We start from the raw sequence: 20906 nt of genomic DNA, 5'->3' as shown, positions 1-20906 counted from the left end.
TCACCCTCCAAAGTTTCCTCGAACCCCCTGACAATTGCTCCTTCTTGCCCCTCTCCACACCCTCATCCTCAGAAAACCACTGATTTGCTGGCTGCCGCCATAGATTACCTGTTCTGGTATTTTATATAAGGGGAATCAGTATGTACTCATTTTTATTCAGCTTCTGCCATTCAGCATAATTAGAGAGTCAGTGTTCTTGCATACATCAGTTACATTTCAAGACTATGATTGTTATCACAGTTGAGAGTTTAGTAGCATTGAAAGAATACCACAAACTTGCTTTTATTAAAAGTTTGAGATCACTGTAAATCCATGTGCAATGGTAAGAAAGAGAAAGATATTATACCCTTCACCTAGTTTCTCCCAATGGTAACATCTTGCATACCTATGGTACAATATCACAATCAGGAAACTGAAAATTTTATGACCCACTTACCTTATTCAATTTCACCAGATTTACATGTATAAGTTTGTGTGTGTGTGTGCAGTTCTATGCAATGTTATCGCCTGTGAAGTTTCCTGTGATTTTTGCTGCTACAGTCAACATACAGAAAAGTTCCATCACAAAGTTTTTTTTTTTTTTTTTGTCTTTTTGCCATTTCTTGTGCTGCTCCTGCGGCACATGGAGGTTCCCAGGCTAGGGGTCGAATCAGAGCTGTAGCTGCCAGCCTGCACCAGAGCCACAGCAGCGCGGGATCCGAGCCGCATCTGCGACCTACACCACAGCTCACGGCAATGCTGGATCGTTAACCCACTGAGCAAGGGCAGGGATCGAACCCGCAACCTCATGGTTCTTAGTCGGATTCGTTAACCACTGCGCCACGACGGGAACTCCCCACAAAGTTTTTCATGCTACTCATTTATAATTACAACCATCTCCTTCTCTCCATGACCCCTGAAATCCAGTTGTTCTTCATCTCTATATTTTAGCCATTACAAGAATGTTAAATAAATGGAATCATTCAACATATAACATTTTGTGATTGGCTTTTTACATTCAGCATAAATCCCTTGAGATCCATTCAAGTCATTGTATCAATATTTTTTCCTTTTTTTAAACTGGTGAGTAATATTTCCTGGTATGGATGTACCACAGCTTAATTGTCCACTTATTGAAGGACACTTTGGTTTTTTGATTTTTTGACTGTAACAAATAAAGCTGATATGATCATTCCTGCACAGCTTTTTCTGTGAACTGTAAAGTTTTTCTTTCTCTGAGATAAATGCTCATGAGTGCTGTTGCTGGGTTATGCAGTAATGGTATGCTCAGTTTTATAAGAAACTTCCATATTTCTCTCCAAGGTGGCTATACCATTTTACAATCCTACTAGCAGTTTCTTTGCATTCTCACCAGCATTTGGTGTTATCATTTGAAAATTTTTCTTTTTTTTTTTTTGTCTTTTTGCCATTTCTTGGGCCGCTCCCGGGGCATATGGAGGTTCCCAGGCTAGGGGTCGAATTGGAGCTGTAGCCACCGGCCTACGCCAGAGCCACAGCAACGCGGGATCCGAGCCGCGTCTGCAACCTACACCACAGCTCACGGCAACGCCGGATCCTTAACCCACTGAGCAAGGGCAGGGACCGAACCCGCAACCTCGTGGTTCCTAGTCGGATTCGTTAACCACTGAGCCACGACAGGAACTCCTAAGTCATTCTGGTTCATGTATAGTGGTATCTCATTGAAGTTTTTGCTTGCATTTCTCTGATGGTACATGTTGAACATCTTTTTATGTGCTCATCTGCCATCTGTATATCCTTATCGAGATTTCTATTCATGAGATTCTCATCATGAGATTTATATTCTATTTTTTAACACTGGCAGAATCAGGCTTTCAGGAATTTGAACAAAGGCACAGGTTTCCAGGTGTACAGAAATACATTTCCATTTTACAAGTGCTTCTTTTTCAATCTCAATCCTTTTGGACTGGGGTAGAAAAACAAACTCTTTCTTATATAAGCAACAAGACCTTCCTTACTATGACCTTATGGACTTTTTAAAAGAGTTGATCATCTGAATTTCTAGGATGTCTTACAATTTATATACAGTATTTCCTTTCTACACCCATCTACTACTAGCTGGTTATGGCCTACCAGATCCTGGTGAGTTTTTCTATGGTTAAATGTTTTATTAATTTCTGTATCAACAAAGATCCTCTTGTTGACTTCTCTTTAGGCTTTTTGTTTCCTTTTCATGAAATAAATGTGGATGCTCAATGCATCCCTTACTTACAAAATTCTGTATTGGGATTCCTATCCTTGACATTTAGGATGATCAATGAGGGGCTTACACTGTACATCCATTCCTACTACAAATGCAATGGTCTGCATTATGACAGATTAACTTCTCTTCACTCTATCACTCCATCCATTTTTGGTCTTTTCCCAGAGGGTACTGAAACAGAGTTCATTCCTTACAGCATACTACACAACATGTAAATTTTAACAGCATGCTTAGCCTGTAGTTGGTGGTGATGGGTAACGCGGAACCCTTGAACCTCCCAGTCATAGATCCAGTCCATAGTTTCAAATTTAAAGTCATACAAAACAAGAGAAAATTCTACGGCCATACCATATTGAGGTTTCTGGGGATATTCTCTATGTTCAGCAGCTTATTGATAACCTCTGGCTTCTCCATTCCTCAGCCAATCAGAAAAAAGAGAGCCATCATACAGTGGAATTGATGATAAAGGGATGCCTGGCCAGTCACTTCAAACTGACAAGAACTAGAAAGGTTCTTGCCCTCCACCCTGACCCAGGCTATGGCCTACTTGCTGTACTTGAGCGGAAAGACTAGTCCACTGAAAATTAATCACTGTTGGCTACATCCATTTTACACAAGTTCCTAAAATCTGCTGTGTCATCCTACTTCTGAGCAGCATAATTCAGGACTACACTATCTAAATCAGTACAAAGGGAAAACTGCAGGAAGGCTGCTCCAGACAGTTGAAGCTAGCCCTGAAGCTAGGTTCTACAGGGGCCCAGGCCAGTATGTGGAAGTCTGGAGGGAACGCATGATCAAGAATGGGGGTATAATGCATCTCTTTAGCATTGCTGACTTCTTTCAAATTAAAATTCTCTGCATCCTTGCCCCTTGGAAAGGGAAAACAAAGGTCAAGAGAAATCTCCTGTCCAAAGTCATTGAATGTCTTTGTTTGTTCACCCATATCAGTGAGAGTTGGAGATCTGCCTGCCTTCTCTTGGTCCAATTTTGATTAGACCTTCAGTTTCTTTTCAGTGGTATTGTATTTTCCTGGCTTTCAAAACTTAGTATCCCCAGCCCAGGCTAGAGAGATTATCCTTAGGGCTACATGTCTTTGCCTCTTTTTTTTATTTTAAATTTCAGTGCTCATGACCCAATAAACAAACAAACGAAAAAGCACTCGGCATTCCCACTTCCTAAAAATTTTTCTCTAGTGTTTGAGTTCTTCCTGTTGTTGGCCTATTCCTTTCTAAGTTGTTGCACTTCCTTCTCCAGTTCATGTACACTTTTTAGGAGTTTCTCAGTCTGGTTTCTATGTCATTTTTAGCAATGATATGGTAACTCCAGAAATAAAGCACTCATATAGGCCCTTCCTATCTGTAGGCCATAGCTGTAGCCCATGTGCTAATTGAATTTTTAATTTTTTTTTCACTGTTTAATGTCAACAGCGCTTTATAAATTTTAGACACAAGTCCTTGGTCAGATAATGTGATTTATGTTTTTTCTCAGTCTAGCTTATGTTTGTTTCATCATTTTAGCATCTTTCAGAGAGCAAAAGTCATAATTTTGATGAGGTCCAGTTTATCATTTTTTTCCTTTCATAGATCATGATTTTGGTGTCAGGTCTAAGGATTTTTTTCTTTTTAGCATTGCACCTGTGACATATGGAGGTTCTCAGGCTAAAGGTCGAATCAGATCTACAGCTGCTGGCCTAAGCCACAGCAATGCCAGATCCGAGCCGCATCTGCGACCTACACCATAGCTCACAGCAACGCCAGATCCTTAACCCACTGATCGAGGCCAGGGATCAAACCCACAACCTCATGGTTCTTAGTTGAATTTGTTTCCACTGTGCCACAATAAGAACTCGTCTAAGGATTTTTCACTTGTACTTAGTATCGGACATCTTCTCTAAAATTATGTACTTTTACATTTCGATCTGTGATTTTTCGTTTTTTGTATAAGGTATGAGACTTGGGCCAAAGTTGTTTTGTTTTGTTTTTGACCTCTGGATGTCCAATTGCTCCAGGGAAATTTGATTAAAAGGTATTCTTTCTCCTTGACATGCTTTGACATTTTTGTCACAAATACTTGGAAATGTTAGTTTAAGTCTATTTCTGCATTTTTTCTGTTCCATTGATATTTATGTCTATCCCTCAGCAAACACTATTCTATTTTCACTATTGTGACTATTAGTAAACCTTAATACCAGAGAGGGTCACTCTTCCAACTTTATTCTTGTACTCTATACTTTTGTCAGCAGAGTCATAATGGCTTCATAAAAAGAGATGTGAAATATCCTCATCCTCTTTGATTTTGTGATAAAGAAGAGTAAATGCCAATTTACAATCCCTAACTTCTTGGTAGAATTTTCCACTGAAATCATGTGGGCATTGGTATTTCTTTTTCAGAACTTAAACTACAAATTCAATCTCTTTTGGTTACAGGACTAATTATATTGCCTATACAACCTTGTTGGGAGTATTGTGGTAATTTCAAATAATTGATTCATTTCTTATAATTTTTCAAATTCATGAGCGTACAAATAAAAAAAGTATCTGCCTATTATCCGTTTAATGGCTGCAGTATCTGTGGTATTGGTCATTGTCTTCTCTAATTTTCCCTTTGTCAGTCTTACTAAAGTTGTTTGTCAATTTTATTGATTTTTTTGAGAAATGGAGAAAATCAGTGGGGAAAAACTATTTTATTCTTTCTTTCAATGTTATTGATTTTTTTTCTCTCATCTTTATTATTTATTTCCTTCCATTTGCTTGGGGTTTATTTTCTCCTTTTTTCCCCCTATATTCCTTAGGTAAGAACTTAGGTCTCTGATTCAAGACATTTTCTTTTTTCTAATTTAAGCATTTAATGCTATAAATTTCTCTCAGTACTACATGAGCAGTATTCCATATATTCCATATATTTTGATATGTCTTTTTATTTTCATTTCTTTCAATGTCTTTTTTAAAAATTTCCCTTGAGATTTTGCCTTTGATCCATGGATTATTTGTAAGTGTGTTCGATTTCTAATTGAGATCTACCTGTGCCATTTGTATTCAGAGATTTTTCTAGTTTTATTCCATTATGCTCAGAAAAAATACATCCTGTACGATTTCAGTATCTTAAATTTGTTGAGGCTCAGTCTATGGCCCAGCATATAGACTATTTTGGTATATGTTCTACAAGTGCATGTTCTGCTATTGTTGAGTGGAGTGTTCTATAAGTTAGAATTACTGAACAAAACAATAACCAACATGATCTATCTTTGCTGATTTTCTGACTAGTAGTTCTATCAGTGGCTGAGTGTTAGGTATGTGAAGTCCAGCTATTAACTGTGGCTTAGTCTGTGTCTTTCAACTCTGTCCGTTTTTGCTTTGTGTACTTGGAACCTCTGCTGTTTGGTTGATACACATTCAGGATAGTTATATCTTTGTGGTAGACTGATACTTTTAAAATCATATGACATCCCTCTTTGCCCTTATAATTTTCTTTGATGTATTATGCCTACTTTGTCTGATACTAATATAGTCATTCCTGCTTTTTTTTTTCTCTCTCTCTTTCTTGTCTTTTTAGGGCCGCACCAATGGCATATGGAGGTCCCCAGGCAAGGGGTCGAATCGGAGCTGTAGCCAGAGCCACAGCAATGCAGGATCCTAGCCGTGTCTGTGATCTACACCACAGCTCATGGCAACACCAGATCCTTAACCCACTGAGCGAGGCTAGGGATTGAACCCACGTCCTCATGGATGCTAGTCAGATTCACTAACCACTGAGCCACAATGGGAACTCCTGCTTTTTTTTTTAAACTGTGGTAAAATACAAATAACAAAATTTGTCATCTTAACCATTTTAAAGTATGCATTTCAGTAATATTAAATACATTTATGCAAGCAATTGCAAAACTGTTTTTTTAGCTTGCAAAATTGAAACTCTATACCTATTAAACAACTCAATCCCCCTCCCTCTATTCACCATTCAACTTTGACTCTATGAATTTAACAACTCTAGAAACAGAATTATACAGTATTTGTCTTTTTGTGACTGGTTTATTCATTTAGCGTAATGCCCTCAAGTTTCATCCATGCTGCAGGAATGTGTCAGAATTTCCTTCCTTTTGAAGACTCAGTGATACCTCATTGTATATATAGACCAAATTATGTCCATCCCTGTATCAGTAAACACTTGGTTTAATCCCATTATTTGCCTATTGTGAATACTGCTGCTATGGGCATGGGTATGCAAATGTACCTTCGGGACTCTGCTTGTAAATCCTTTTGTATATATACCCTGAAATAGAATTGCGGGATCATATAGTAATTCTATTTTTAAATTTTTGAGAAATCATCATACAGTTTTCCATAGTGGCTGCACCAATTTATATTCCCACCAACAGTACACCAGGACTCCCTTGTCTCCATGTTACCTGTGCTGAGATTGAGTGCTTGGAGTTACTGAAGAGTTTTTTTCAATGCTTGTTTGCTGTCCTTAGTGTGTGGTTGTCCCTATATGTCTGCTACATACAGGGAGTTTTTCTCCATGATTTTGCCAGTCACCTAGTGCTGAATGCAGTTGACTGTTATTCATTAATAGGTTAGCAGTAGGAAGAGAGAGTTCTCTCTTCTCCTAGTCCAACCTCATTCTTAGGTGGGCCCTGTAAGCCTGATCTTCACTGGTGGGTTCTTCAGTTTTCCCAGTGTTATTTCTCACAGTAGCTAGACTCTACCTTGTTATATGTCTTTTGTGGGAGATACAGTCCATCTCATCTCCTAGCAGTAGATGCTTTTGCGTATTTGTATTACCTACAAATGCATTTTTTTTTTTTTTGGCAGGAAATCATGCCTAGTAATCTTGGATGTAGGCGAGCTTACAGGCCTGAATGCACATGTAATTGCATGCTATTAGTGGAAATATCAGGATGGCCTGCACAGTCCTTAGAGTGTCATACTTAGTTTGAAATTGCTACTTTGGATACTGGTGAATGCACAAGTAACTGAGAGCTACTACTGCTGTCATTGTGACTGCTTGGAACATCCCAGGAGGATGGCACTTGTCAGAGGATGGCACTTGTCACTAGCTGCTACAGCTGGAGTCTTCTCTGATGGAATGTGTTTGGTAAATAAACTTCTATTCAATCACTGATGATTCTATTTGCACATATGTGTATGGAAATGCCACCAAAGGCCGAAGACTAGTGCATGCTGAGAGCAAGCATATTTAATGAGCTGAGTAGGGCAACCATGCTAAAACGCAATACAAACTTGGAAATACCTTTTCCTCATTTCTGTTATAATGTTATCACTGATTATTAGCAAGATACGATAGACTATTATCAAGATAAGATGCAAGAGTCATTGGTCCACCTGTATAAAAATGCCCTCAATTATTCAGCAAACATGTACTCAGCACTTATCATTGTGGCAAGTACTCTATGGTGCTAGAAATAATTATGCTACAGAAGTGACTATCAAATAACTTCCTAATTAAAAGGAAACAAAGTTCTCCAAGGTCCCCTGAGTTTCACCCAAACCTTTGAATTATTTAAAGCTGCCATCTTATCCAGTTCTCAGAAATGTGCTACTTCTCCTCAATCTCTGGCCAAATGCTTCCTTTAATGTAGCTGAGCCAGGCTTGAAAAGTGTATTTATTTAGAATTAAGGGAAGAAATACATAAGAATAGGTTAGGAAGCAAAAACTTGCCAAGTTTGGGAGTTCCTGTTGTGGCACAGAGGGAGTGAATATGACTAGTATCCATGAGGAGGCGAGTTCCATCCCTGGCCTCAGTGGGTGGGGGATTTGGCCTTGCTGTGAACTGTGGTGTAGGTCACAGACATGACTCGAATCTCATGTGGCTGTGGCATAGGCCAGCAGCTGCAGCTCCAATTCAACTCTCAGCCTGGGAACCTGCATATGCCATAGGTGTGGCCCTAAAAAGAAAAAAAAAAAAAAAAAGCCAAGCTTGCCAAATCCAAGTCTCTATTCCAAAAACTGTCACATTCTAAGGATATCAAATACTTCCCAGCCCATGCTGTTGCTTCGTACTCTCACCTCTTTGCCATCTTATCTTTGCCATCTTATTAACTCCTCTCCAAGTGGCAGCCAGCTGCTCACATCACCACCCTCTAAGAGGACTACAAGGCAACCACATTTCAAATATATAGCCTCTTGGTTTTTGTCTCCCAAGAACCTACTTTTTCCAGAGGCAGATGACAAAATGATTATTTTTTTTAACATCAATGATCACAATCATTATAAATAATTTAGCTTCCTTCCAAGTTTCTGATAGTATATCTTGTGTTTTTTCTGATTCATAATTAGATCTTAACGAATTGTCCATTTCAATGATCTCTTCAATGTGCCAAGGCCTGGATTAATTTTAATCTATATTTTCAAACCCATAATTTATGTTGCTAAATTGAATAATTCAGCCCTCATAGTTCCTTTTGTTCTGTTTCTATTTTTCACTTTTTGAACTTCATCTTCAGTTGTTTTCATTCATTCTTCTTTAATGGTGAAACTTTTTTGGACTATGGATTTTCTCATAGGTACAGTTTGTCTTCATTTAATAATAATATTAATACTTAATAACAATTATTAACACTATGGGCCACTGTATTTTATTTATTTATTTATTTATTGAGTAAGAAACCCCATAGAGGTGCTACGTTTTTCTCATATTTGCCCAAGATCACACAAGTAGTGGATGACAGAGCCAGGATTGGAATTCAGACAATCTGTCTGCAGATACTGTCCTCCAAATCACCATGATTTTAAAAGTGTTCTATAGCACTTCCTATGTTTCCCTTTTCCCCATGGAAAATTCTGGCTGGTACTTGGCACCTGATTATGTTATCCTGGTACAAATCAAGATAAATAGCAATATATAATACTTTTGAGTCTTCATAAGCTATTAACATCTACATTTTGGAAATCTGTTTTTCCACAGGAAGACTATTTCTTTTAAAGTGTGATTATAAATAATTATTTTTTGGAAATCTTAACAATATTAAATAGTAATTGTTGGATTCGTTTTAAAACCTTCATTTCTCCTCACTTTTCACTTCAAACTACGTAATTCTGTAACCTTCCCTGAATATCCTCAATACACACACTGTGTCATTAGGTGGCTTTATTCAGCTTTTAAGAAAAATTCCAATTCTATAATAAACTCCCATAGATATTTTAAATAAACATATTATTGAATTTTGAAAAGTGAAGTTTCAGTGATTGGAAGTGGGGAGATTTTCCAGTCTTAAAATAAATTATGGAGTTCCCATCGTGGCTCAGTAGTTAATGAACCCGACTAGCATACATGAGGATACGGGTTTGATCCCTGGACTTGCTCAGTGGGTTAAGGATCTGGCATTCCTGTGAGCTGTGGTATAGGTCACAGACTGGGTTCAGATCCCACGTTGCTGTTGCCGGCAGCTGTACCTCCGATTCGACCCCTAGCCTGGGAACCTCCATATGCCATAGGTGCAGCCCTTAAAAAATATATATATATATATATATATATATATATATAATATATATATGAAAAAAAAATATATATATATAATATATATATGAAAAAAATATATATATAATATATAAGAGAAAAATAATTTACAGATTTTGCCACTTAGAATTAATTTCCTATCAAATATCCACCTTGAAGAATTATGAAACTAATGATCCAGACTTATATAAGTAATAAACCCTCCAAAAAAAAACATCATCTTGCAAAGAAGCCAAATGAAGATTTTTGTGATGAATGGCCTCCAAAACATTTTTCTTCTATAAGTAGAAAAGAACCTATCGTTCAATATATATGAATCAGTTCACATGGGATTCAGTGGAACTAACACTCCAGCAAATATTAGTACCTAACTTCATATGTAAATACCAAGATATGGTAAGGTTCAACACTGGTATAATTTTTTTTTCCTTTCACTTATTCTTTGTTCTCTAAGGGGGCTTGTATTTGTACATTTTTAATGAAAGTGTGACTCTTCAGTGCCTTTTAAGGTACTATAACCAAAGCCAACTTATTCTATCATTATTAACATCCCAAAATTACACCTTCCTGACATGTTATAAAAATAAATTATCTTAAAATTATGTATAGTATTTTCTAAAACCCAGTGGTTACAAGACTGCAGTATTTTATGTAAATATCTAAATGGGGAGACTTAGAGATGGACACTTTAACTACATAAAATACATTGTGAGATTTCTTTCCTGCTACTTCCTTTGTGTTTTGTTGGGAAATCCCTCTGATACCATTTAGAAAAACATTTGCTACCCTTCCTGTCTTTACCATTATCATTTCACTATTTGCTCTATCCCAAGCCAATATTGAACAGAAATTGAAAATGAGTATACTCAAAATTAGTCCTTCAACTCATCCCTTTTGTTAATATCAGAGAGTGGACAGAACTAAAACATCAATCAATGCTAAGTCAATAACACTTGGAAGAAAATGTTCTGTTTCTTACTCCCCTAATCATTCTTCTTCTAATTACTTCCTGAACAAAGAGTGACTTTGAGGAGCATGATGTGACCTTCATTTTGACTTTATCTTGAGTCAAATCAAAGTTTCATATATTTGGTAGGTCAGCCTCCACTACTTGAAAAAAGTCATTTTGAAAGTGGCAGTCTAAGTGACTGCCCTTAACCGAGGACTTGGAGACTGTGAATCAACTCTGTCCAATAGACTTGGTTCTTACAGACCCACATAAGTGAAATATTTGGCCATGGACAGCTGCTGTTAATCACTGTTACTCAAGCCTGTACATGGTGGTCTGTTTCTTTCGGGCATGTAGACAATCATGCCTTATAAGGAATCATTTCGAATCGATGGAAGTTTCCTATTCATCTTATAGTATTGCATTTGAATCTCTATACTGCATTTTCTGAAAGAATGTTATTCAGAACTTATTCTGAGCATTCCTGCAGTCCTTTACTCCATAAATATTCTGTCAGCCAAACCATGTTCCTTGTTTCACCACATCGATTATTCGCACTCAAAAAGGCACTAACGATGAGGCTCAGTATTCTGTGTGAATCCTTGCTTCTAGAGTTCTGGTCTTAAAAAACTTCTCCTGCACTTTATGTACATAGGCCTGAGCCTCATCGTCCTACCAAGACATTAAACGATGCAAATAGGGCTTTAAAAACTCATTCTTTTGAACCATCTCAGTGATAATTCATTCAGGACAAGATTATGTTTATAGTCTTAGTTTATCCTCCAAAAAATCACATGTTCATATCAACAGCAAAATAGTAACTTTATGTTGGAAGAACTTCTTTAGCAAATATCAACTAAGTGGTTAAACGATGAATATCACTAACCAAGAGAGAAAATGTTATCTCCTACACCTACTGACACGATGCACTGAGAAGGCAGCATCTTTTCAGTGGCATTCCTGCCCCAAATGCATAATCTAAATCTATTGTGAAGAAATAGCAGATAAACCTATATAAAGAGACATTCTAAAAAATAAGTGGACTTTATTCTTCAAATTTTTCAATGTCATCAAATGCAAAGAAAGAATTGAGAAACTGTTGCAGATTGAAGGAGATTAAGGAAACTTAACTGAATGTAATGAGTGATCTGAGGTGGACCCTGAATGCAGGAATGTAACTATGATGGTTGTTATTTGGACATGATCAAATTTGAATATGGATTTTGAATTAGAAGAAGAATCAGAAAGCTTTCTGTAAAGGATCAAATATTAAATATTTTTAGCCTGTGGGTCATTTGTCATCTGTTGTAGCTTCTCAGTTGTGTTGTCAGAGCTCAGAAACAGTCATGGACAAAATGTGGTTGTGTTCCAGTAAAACTTTTTATTTACAACAACAAGCACAAGTGGTCCATGTTTGCCTTGAGAGCTATAGTTTGCAGATCCCTAATAGAGAATGGTATCATATTAACATGAAATTTCCTGATTTGGGTAATTTCACTGTGGTTTATTGTTCTAGGGATATACTTCCTGATATTATTTAGGGATTCAAGGTAATGATTCTAAACATGTGTGACCTAACTCTCAAATGGTTGAGGGAAATAAATATTATATATCTACATATTATAATGTGTAATATATATAGCGAGAATGAATAAATGAACAAATGAACACAAGAAAATGTGATAAAATATTGTTGAATCTGGTGAGGAATAAAGGAAATTCCTAGTACTATACTTGCAACATTCCATAAATTTGAAATTGTGTAAAAATAAAATTTAACAGGAAATCTAAATTTAAAAAAATAAATGTGCACACCAGATGGATGTTTGTCATTGGTTTTCTCAACCTACACAGTCAATCCATCATTGTAAGCTGTTCTTTTCTGTCACTTTTTTTCCCTTTATTTCTGTCACTCTTAATAGCTATACTTACATTAAATATTTTAAAATTCATTCTTTTAAATGTTTTCACTCATCATGCGATCTATCTGTGGCTCTGTTTTTGTGACTCAGAAATATCCTTAAATGTAGCATTGAGAGGGTATAGTATAAAGAAATTTGTAGAGTCATAGGGTCTGAATTTGAACTTCAGCTATGTTTCTTATTAGCTACATTTATAGGCAAGTCACTTAACATCTCAGTTTACTCATTTATAACCATGTCATAGTGTTGAGCATTGAAATAATGAATATGATGTTATAAAATCCATAAAGTGCTGTGCACAAGAGACAGCTGCCCTCATTTATAATGACTAGATTTTCTAACCTAAGAGCAAATGTATAATATACCACTGCATTTAGGCATGCTTTTAACATATCAGATGAATTCAATTTTATGAAACCAAAATATTTAAGACAAGATATCAAATTTGCCTGGGTTTCCTCTGGAGACCCAACCAAATAGGCAATGAAGTCGTCAAGATATTGATAGAACACAATCTGATGCTCCACACCTGAAATAAGTTTGTGGGAAATCATTAGACATAGAGAGAGAGTTGTTTGGGTCTCAGCATGAAGGGGAAATTACTAATTGAAGTTGGAGACGGTCAAGGACCCAAAGCAGAGATGTAAGCTGGGGTAGATGATTCTCTTTGAATCCATTAATTTCCTCCACATTGTCCTAGAGAGCCCCAAGATAGGGATGGTGTCAAGGTGGGTACCTCCCAATTGCACTTATGAACCTAGATGTCTACCTACCATCCCAGCCCTAGTCTCAGAGTATTCAATCCTCATAAAACAGAACACGTGGGAAAAGCAGTGAAATAAATCAAAGCACAACCAAAAGAATGTTCAAGCCTGGACACATGGATCTGTACCTGCTATATTAATGTGGTCCAAACAAAAGAGTCTCTAATATTGAATTTAAAAAATTCCCAACAGCATCCTGCTTTTGAAAGATATACTTAAGGCAAAACCAGAAAATTGTTGTAAATAAAGCTATGGGCAAATATATGAGGCACATATAAACCACAAGATTTAATACCACATGGAAACAAGTTCTTTGAAACTGGTACAACTGAGGCAGTTTTTAAACATGACCACAGGTTATTAGAGACTCCTTCATTATCCAAGTGTTAACTAATAACTTCTAAGGTAAATGATGAGATTCTTTAAGCTTAATTGCAATGAAGTAGCTACTGTCAAACTAGTGGAATATATCTAAAGCGCAACTTACAGAGAAATTTATAGATTTGAATACTTTTATTAGACTATACGGAGAAAATAAAATAATCCTTCAACTAATTAAGCTTGAAAAAATATCAACAGAGTAAATTTGAAAAGAATAATAAGGTATAAAATACAATTCAGGGCAAACAAAGGAGATAGAAAATAAGAGAATTAACAAAACAAGCTGATTCTTTGAAAAGACAAGATAATATATGTATGCGTTACTCATCAATATAGTTAACGTAATTAAATAAGATGCAATACACAAAATTGAGATCAAAAAGAGAGCTCATATAATTGTATTGGATCATGGGCCAGATGATCCAGGATAACCTCCCTGTTTTTAAAGTCACTTAATTACATCTGCAAAAATTTGGCATGCAACTTAACATATTCATGAAAGAGAAGAGGGAGAGAAGGTCATAGGGGCCACATTTCTGCCTGCCACACTTTAAGTTCTTTCAGTGCCTACCTATTAAGCATCTCATCAAAAACTTCTGATCCTCTCTTATGAGTGTTAAATATTTGCTCTGTCATCTATTGTGATTTTTTCATATATTTAGATTCTAACAAAAGCTTAGTGTTTTAGTTTTGTATGACCCTCTGCTGAGGACCACATCTTACTTTTCTCTGCAGCATCTTCAATATCAAACACCGCAATCAGTGGCCCTGTGTATAGTCTCTGAGTGTTGGCTTGGTAAGGGGACAGTGTTGCTTAATGGGCTTTGATACTTATTAAGTGGATGAAGAGCTGTAGGATGTTTAAGTTATTTAAACTCTCAGTCTTACATCCTCATCCGTAACATAGGGACAATGCCACCTCCCCCTTATAAATAGTCCTTATTAAGTAAGGATATGTAGGCACTTTAATTCTATCCTTCAAACATGGTTATTAACTGCTAATTGTCAAGTCATGTGCCTTTTAAGGGCTATTTAGTAGTAAAATAATACAAGCAGTCTCTTTCCTCATGGAGTTCACAGTCTAGAAGGGGAAAAATACATTCAAACTACTACATACTTTTAATGCCTGGTATGTGAACCAATTTGATTCTCTTTAGGAGGTGGTGGCCCATATATGGTAAATACCAGGGAATTCTATATAAAATTTATACGTTTCCCTAACAATATTTCCACGGAATGCTCACGCCACTTTGTTCTGCACCTGATTGTTCACTGACCCATTGTGTGTTTATCTAGTCACCTTAAACCAGTTAATGACTCTCCACAATCCTTTTGGGTTAATGTTTCTGGTCTACCATGTGGTTCTTAATCTCAGCTTCAATCCTTAATGCTGCTTTTCAAATCACCCTTGTTCTCATTCTCTGCAGGAAAAGGACTTTTCATCCACAAACTACAGACAGTCAAACCCATCACTGGGACCTGTCAGGAGGTAAAGTTCCCGCTCTCCTCCACTTGACTTCTTGTGGCTGGACTACCAATAAAATTGATAAAACACAAATCAACAGGAGAAAAATAAATTTTAATTCATGTGCATGGAGAGCCCTTCAAAATGGTACCTAAGAAATGGCAGGCAGTTTTTACTTTGGAGACAAAAAATAAACTTGTGAGGAATTGACAGGACCAAGAAACTTAGGTTTGGGGAACCCTATTACTGAAAAAGCTGAATGGAGTTTGGGTTTAGGGGAGTAAATTAAAGAAGTCATGGGGTTTGTTTATAAAGGGTTCTGGTTTGAATCCCTCATCTCTAGTGATAAGCGTGTCCTTCTAGATACAAGGAGGGGATCTTTCACAAGACACATTTATTTCCTGCTTTAAGGGAGACAGAGAGGAGGGTCAGAGACCTGCTCCTGCATTGGCTTTTTATTAAGTAACTTTAATTCAAAATAATCAATATGCCATTGAGGCACATTTTGGGGTGGCCTAACCCTTGGCCCCAACAGACTCTTCAAGGCTTGAGTTTTCTAGAGTAATACTGACCCTTGGGACAGAAATGCAAAATTTCCATTTCTCTTATCCCATACTGCTCAATGGATTTGAGTCCCCTCCCCAATTGTTCCTTCCGTATTAATCAAGATAAACTTATACTATGAGCCACGGGCTCAAATTCGAGAGAAAGTACTAGAAGATCTCATGGACTCCCTCTTCTACATACTCTAGGCACTGGTCTTATGTTGTTCCATCAGCAATATTTGCACCCGGACAAGTTTACCTCATTTGCCACACAGATGACTCCACTGAATCTGATTTGATGTGACACTCAGCATTTCTAGAGAACCCATTTTTGTTTGTTTTTTGTCTTTGTCTTTTTAGGGCTGCACCTGCGGCATATGGAGTTTCCCAATTGGACAATACCACAGCCACAGCAACGTCAGATTCAAGCCATCTCTGTGACCTACACCACAGCTCACAGCAACGCTGAATCCTTAACCCACTGAGTGAGGCCAGGGATTGAACCCACATCCTCACGGATACTAGTCGGGTTCGTTAACCACTGAGCCATGACGGGAATGCCAATAATCCATTTGAAAAGCAGCTATTTATTTTAAATTTTTGCCTTTGTATTTTTAGGGCTATACCCATGGCATATGGAGGTTCCCAGGCTAGGGGTCCAATTGGAGCTGTAGCTGCCCACCTACACCACAGCCACAGCAATGCGAGATCTGAGCAGCATTTGTGACCCACACCACAGCTCATGGCAACACCGGATCCTTAACCCACTGAGCAAGGCCAGGGATTAAACCTGAAACCTCATGGTTCCTAGTTGGATTCGTTTCCCCTGCGCCACAACAGGAACTCCAAAAAGCGGCTATTTATTTAAAAAAATCTGAAGCTGAAGAATCCTCCTATAAGTCCTTAGAAGTCAATGTCAAGAAAACAGGAGTTTTGGTAGCTTAAATTGCTTCTTTTCATCAGAAAATCACACAATATTATCCAGTGGATCCTGCTTCTTGTTTGGGCTGCTAAACTTACTGCTCAGTTTCTATATTTCATTCATTCTGGATTCTAACCTGAGTCTCTCTCCCCTCTTTTTAAATGAGTTCTCATATGTATATGAATTTGTATTTGCATGTACTTATATTCTTTTGCCATTTAATTGTACTTATCAAGAAATATTTTGATATTATATCTTAATCCTTTCAGAATTAGGCAAGGTGTAATCTCTAAGTAATTTAAATCTCTTAAATATCATCTGGAAGATGAATTACTGCCATGCTTAACCTTCTGATAAATATGTACAACCTTTCATCAAATTCACCAAGGCATAAGCTATGGATCTCATTTACTCCATAGTCCACATTGACACTTGTTCATACAAGGAAATAAGTGATAAAAAGTACAAAGCTCTTTATAGACAATCTCAGGATGCAAAAAATATATGTAGATTCATGAACTCATTCTTCAATATTGAGCTTTGGCCAATCTAGACAGCTCTATACAAAGTAACTATGAGGATTGAAATGGCAAAACTATAATGATGTATAAAGCAATTTCTTTCAAGTGAACCTGCAGTGACTGCCTAGGTCTTTGGTCTTTTGAGTCTTTGATCTTGACACCTGAAATGATTTGCTCCACATTAATAATGTTTGGCCTAAAACTATACCCTAAAACTCTAACCAGGGGTAAATGCAAATATTACTAAGCTCAGCCTTCAGCTTCCCTTGCTATGTTTCTGGAGATGAGAGGCATTATGAATTTTAACCAATTATTACTTCAATATTTTTTTTCAAAAAATGTGTTGAGCTTCAACATCTAAAATAGGAAAAAACAGAACTACCTGAGTTGAAACACAGATAAGAGACCCTGAACCCTGGTTCAAATACGTCCTGGGTTTGACCATCTCTGTTCTGATAGGTCATTTTTCTTGATGTATTTGGTACTTCTGGGAAGAATGATGATCAATCAGAGAGCTTAACCTAGCACCCAGGAATTCATATGTTCATGCAGAGATTAATATGTAAGATGGAAACCTGAAATATATTTGCACAAGTTATTTGACCTCTCTGAATCTCTAAAATAAGTTAAATAAAAGTTCACTGCCTGATAGGATTAAATGAAGTCCTGTGTGTACTGAAGCACAGAAGATGTTTAATAACTTTTAGGAGAAAATAAAACAATATTCTGCAAAATTTGTCATTAAATTATAGACATGTTGTATTTAACATCATAATTCACCACTATATTTCACTTTAAGGTTAAAAATCACTAAATAGGAGCTGAAACTATTTTCCAGCTTTACTGAGATATGATTACATAAATACCTAAAATATATTCAATGATTTGCTATACCTATACATTGTGAGATGATTATCACAATCAGGTTAATTAACACATTCATCACTGGGATGAGAAAAGAGCTATTTTGAGTTACTGCCTAGGCATTTTCAAGTATGACAACCCTGTTCACACCCAGAGTCTGTACATTTAGATAAATCCTGTTTCTTCTAGGTCTAGATTTCTTCCCCAAGTTCTGGCCTTGATTTTTCTGGGGCATCTTTTTAAAAAATATTTATTTATTTGCTTCTTAGGGCTGCACCTGCAGCATATGGCAGTTCCCAGGCTAGGGGTCGACTTGAAGCTGCAGCTGCCAGCTTACACCACAGCCACAGCAACACAGGATCTGAGCCGTGTCTGCAGCCTACACCACAGCTCACAGCAATGCTGGATCATTAACCCACTGATTGAGGCCACAGATCCAACCTGCATCCTCATCAATACTAGTCTGGTTCATTTCTGCTGAGCCCCAAAGGGAACTCCAGGGCATCTTTTAAAATAACCCCTATTGGGGTTGGCCTATTCACCTTCTCCAAGTTTTCCGAGAGTATAAAAAATATACCCAATACAGTCCCTCTCAACACAGAAGTATGTGAGTAAAATTTGAATTAAACATTGGAATTACTTGCCAATTGTCCCTCAAGAATTTATACATGGAATCTAGAACACACGCTTTGCATAAGCAATGTAACCAGTGCGTGTCCACCACATCCATGCAGAGAAAGGATCATTATTTCCAACTTCCCCCGGTGCTTCATTTTCCGAACATCAGTCTAAACCCCCCATCCTCCAGTATACATAGGAATTTATATTATTGAGAGCAGAACTCTGATATATTCCTGGCCCTTGATGCTGTAGAGACTACACATCCTCCTTCTCTTTTGGGCATCCTCTAGTCCGAGGTGGATAGTAACCACTGAATTGCAAAATTTGAAGAATGATAAGTGACAATGAATTCTAATCACATAAACAAAGATGAGGACCCAAGCAGAATTCAAGATAGTACAAAGGAAATATATAGCAGCAGCAGGTACTCTGATAAATCCTATTTCAGCTTGTCTCTCTGGTGGTCCAGCCACTTGGTACTAATAAAACAGAGCAGCAAGCACTGCCTGGCAGCCGGTCCTGCAGCATGCTTTATGTCAATCCTTGCTGCCTTTTGTGTTCATTAAACTTTAGGAAACAAATACAAACACATAAAATGCTCTCCGATAGCCTTCCATTTTGCCATTTGAAACCTAGATGTTTCAATCACCTCCCTCTATCTGTCTACATCAGCTGACATGTAGCGCAATGAATGGGGCCAGATGCAATAACAGATAGAGAAAAAGAACCCAATAAAACTCGGCATTTGCTTTGGGCTGCCTGTTCTATGGGCAATAGCAGATGACAGCCTCTGTGCCTAGATTTTTTTTTTTTTTTAACTCCTTACGAGCTCCAACAGAAGCTTTGGTGGACAAGGGAACACCAGGAACTGATCAAGGCGTGAGTCCATTCTGGTTTGTCTAGTGCAAAATGCGTATGGGAGAACATGCAAAGATTCTTTTTGCTTTAATCCTAATACTCTGTCAAGTGATTGAAATTACCCACCTTCTGGTTGTGACCATAAAAATCAACAACCCAGAGAGGAAAGATTTTATTTGACAACTGCATTACTAAGAGATCTATGAAAAATATTAAGAACAAGTACTTTTTTATACTCATAAAAAGGCACTGAAGAAAACTGCAAAATCACTTTTTATTTCTTGTCAAGGGCAAGAAAATATAAGCATAAAGAGCAAACCAACCACAAACAGAATGGATATCACTACACATTCTTCATGTTTATGCATCATGTAATGAAAAAGGCTTTCCAGAAATACAAACTGTAAATACATCTCAGAGAAAAATGGGAATGAGAACAAAACCTAAGGTATTGTTTTGTATAGGGATCTCACTTTCCTTTCTTGCCTTTATCTTATTTTCCTTCCCATCAAGGGAGAACCATAGAAGTGGCAATAAATCTTTTTTGAAGGGTTCTAGTTAATTGAAAGAGATGATATTTCTTTCCTTCCCCCCCCCTTTTTAGGGGTGCATTTGCAGCATACGGAAACTCCCAGGCTAGGGAGCAAATCTGAGCTACAGCTGCTGGCCTATACCACAGCCACAGCAACGTAGGTCCAGGCCGAGTCTGTGACCTACATCACTGCTCACTGCAACACCAGATCCTTAACCCACTGATGGAGGCCAGGGATTGAACCTGCGTCCTCATGGATACTAGTTGTGTTCTTAACCCGCTGAGCCACAATGGGAACTCTGATATGACATTTCTTTTTTTTTTCTTTTAAATTCACCATTTTATTTTATTGCCTTTTCAGGGCTGTTCCCAGGCTAGGGGTTGAATGGGAGCTACAGCTGCCGGCCTACACCACAGCTCACAGCAATGCCGGATCCTTAACCCACTGAGCGAGGCCAGGGATGGAACCCGCAACCACATGGTTCCTAGTCAGATTCGTTTCTTTTCTTTTTTTTTTTTTTGTCTTTTTGCTGTTTCTTGGGCCGCTCCCGCGGCATATGGAGGTTCCCAGGCTAGGGGTCTAATCGGAGCTGTAGCCACCGGCCTATGCCAGAGCCACAGCAACGCTGGATCCGAGCCGCGTCTGCAACCTACACCACAGCTCACGGCAACGCCGGATCGTTAACCCACTGAGCAAGGGCAGGGATCGAACCCGCAACCTCATGGTTCCTAGTTGGATTCGTTAACCACTGTGCCACGACGGGAACTCCCAGATTCGTTTCTGCTGCGCCAAGACAGGAACTCCTGATATGACATTTCTTAATGACAGTATTGAAACCATGATAATAAACTGGACAGCATAGTGTA

General features: G+C 37.7%; 1 pseudogene; it reads right to left on the bottom strand.

The window, feature by feature from the left end:
- Positions 1–2140: 2140 nt before the first annotated feature.
- LOC100511976 (tRNA pseudouridine(38/39) synthase pseudogene) lies at positions 2141–3164 on the bottom strand (annotated as a pseudogene).
- Between the last annotated feature and the right edge of the window lie 17742 nt (positions 3165–20906).

This window comes from Sus scrofa, chromosome X (genome assembly GCF_054392235.1).
Source record: "Sus scrofa isolate SSC_HxYL_T2T_F1_AM1 chromosome X, Sscrofa_HxYL_maternal_Yorkshire_Landrace_v2.0, whole genome shotgun sequence".
Taxonomy (NCBI): Eukaryota; Metazoa; Chordata; class Mammalia; order Artiodactyla; family Suidae; genus Sus; species Sus scrofa.
Note: the sequence above shows the minus strand (reverse complement) of the source record. Positions and strands in the feature narration are given on the sequence as shown.